The following is a 2,500-nucleotide window of genomic DNA, read 5'->3' as shown; positions in this document are numbered from 1 at the left end:
TTCCTTGACTTTCTTTTTTTTTTTAACTTGCTAAGTGGAAGGAAGAAAGGGAGGTGGTTTGTTACTTAAGGAAGGAAGGAAGGAAGGAAGGAAGGAAGGATGGATGGAAAAAGGAAGGAAGAAACGAACGAAATAAGGAAGGAAGGAAGGAAATGAAGGAAGGAAGATGGCTTGTTACTAAGGGGAAGGAAGCAAGGAAGGAAGGAAGGGAGGAAGATAGGAAGGCGGTTGGTTGAAAATGTCACGTTATGGTTGATAATGTGAACGTGTCAGTTGGGCTTTTTAAGAATCAGGATGCCACTAGAGATTAATTAGCGTGTGAATTGGATTGAGTTTTGTCTCCTCTGCGTTTTTTTTTTTCTTTTATTGAAGAGGAACAGAAAAGGATGGTTGGTTAAAGTCGCAGTTTATGGTGGATTATATAAAGTATCAGTTGGTTTTAAGAATGGAGAAGGTTCTTGACATAACTTCCACGTCTGACTTTAATGTCGCTTTCCCTAACATTCGCTTTTATTTGTGTGTGTATTTATCTGTTTGTTTATTTAATTGCTATTTACCCATTTATCTATTAATTAATCTGCTTGTTTATTTATTCATTCATTTAGTTAGTTGGCCAGGTATATATTTAGTTTAGATGAAAGAAGGTAGTCTATTAAATCGCAGTTTACAGTAAATGACACAAACTCATCAACTGGCTGGAATGTACTAGAAACAAATGCACTGACTGAATCTCCTATTGGTTTCCCTAACTTATTATTTCTCTAAAGGAAAGGAAGAAAGTTTGTTATGAATGGCATTTTACGTTTAAGTACTCGTACTTATCAGCTTTGATTTATGATATTTAAGAGACGTCCTTAGAATGAGATGAGATATTTTATAGTGATGATATGGGTGTATCTTTTACTTTAGTTTCGAGAGAGAGAGAGAGAGAGAGAGAGAGAGAGAGAGAGAGAGAGAGAGAGAGAGAGAGAGAGAGAGAGAGAGAGAGAGAGAGAGAGAGAGAGAGAGAGAGAGAGAGTAAACAGATTTCGAGGATAACAACTATCAGCTTTAAAACGTGACATAAAAATCCGGGGAAGACTTTACACGTGTACGAAAAATATCCTAACAGTTTCATCTTATTACGTGAAGGGTTCTCGCGCCGTGACCGTTTATAAAGTGGAGTGAGAAAAGAAAAGAAAAAAAAAGAAAAACAGAAAACAGAAACAGGAAACAGGAAAGAAAAGGTGAGAGAAAAAAAATGTCATAAGGCAAAACGTAAAAGGCAAAGAAAAGACAAAAACAAAAAGAAAACATAAAAGAAACAGAAAAGACAGGAAGACAAAAACAGAAACATGGTAAAACGAAAATAAAACGAAGCAAAAAAGAAAAAAAAAGAAAAAAACAGAGGAAAAGAAAAAAAAACGGAAAATGAAAACAAAACGAAGACAAATCACACGAAGAGAAGGAAGAACAGAAGTGACAGGTGGAATGGGAGTAATTAAGGAGTGAAGGGATGAAAGTGTCAGGAGGGAAGGGAAGGGAAGGGAAGGGAAGCGAAGGGAAGAGGGAAGTATGGAAGCAAAAAAAAACCTAAAAATGAAAAAAAAAGTCTGGCTAAGGATCACTGACAGACCAACATTGCTCGCTCCGTCTCTCTCTCTCTCTCTCTCTCAGTGTTGGTCATGTAGGTTAAGGACCTACAGAAGAATGAATTAATAAAAGATAGAAACTAAATTTACTATTTGCTTTCTTGGTACATGTTTCTCTTTTCTCTCTCTAACCTTAACTTCGTCCCAGCAGCAGAAAGCAACACAAGTGACAACAACACAGCAGTAGCAACACCAGCAACACCAAGAAAAGACAATCATTGCACCGCCTCACTAGCGCAGCCTCACATCTTCCCCTGACACCACTACGTCCATGGAAACCTAGCAGGGGAATACACGCGCGCGCGCGCACACGCACACGCGCGCACGCACGCACGCACGCACACACACACACACACACACACACACACACACACACACACACACACACACACACACACACACACGACAAATTCCACATTGCACAATCATTTATCAGAGAAATATAAGGTTATATGTATTATTTTCAAACATGCACATCATAAACAGTAAGAAAACCCCACTCACCCACCCAAACACACACACACACACACACACACACACACACACACACAACCACAAACGTACATATACATAAAATTATGCATACATAATTACACTCTTGCAAGCATTAAGCATACACATACACACATACACATACAAATAAATCAATAGAGTGGTAATTAAAAAAAAAAACAATTACAACAAAATTATCAATACTTGCCTGTGTGAGTATCTTATCAATTTATCTTTGGTCTTTACGAGAGAGGTATTCTTTTAGGGAAGGGTGTTTTCAAGTGGGGGGGAGGGAGGAGGCATATGGCAAAAGGGAGGAGGACAACAGACAAAAAGTGGAGGAGTGGGGAAAGGAAAACTGGAGAAGAAGTACTGGA

The 2,500-nt window shown here is 38.4% G+C and overlaps 1 protein-coding gene across 2 annotated transcripts in view; it reads right to left on the bottom strand.

Annotated features, from left to right (window-relative positions):
- The window catches only part of LOC135102265 (disintegrin and metalloproteinase domain-containing protein 11-like), a 345,267-nt gene that overhangs the window by 188,363 nt on the left and 154,404 nt on the right, over positions 1 to 2,500 (bottom strand). The gene's annotated exons all lie outside the window — the stretch shown is intronic.

Source organism: Scylla paramamosain, chromosome 7 (assembly GCF_035594125.1).
Source record: "Scylla paramamosain isolate STU-SP2022 chromosome 7, ASM3559412v1, whole genome shotgun sequence".
In the NCBI taxonomy this organism is placed as follows: Eukaryota; Metazoa; Arthropoda; class Malacostraca; order Decapoda; family Portunidae; genus Scylla; species Scylla paramamosain.
The sequence above is the reverse complement of the archived record's forward strand: the minus strand, read 5'-3'. Positions and strand labels throughout refer to the sequence as shown.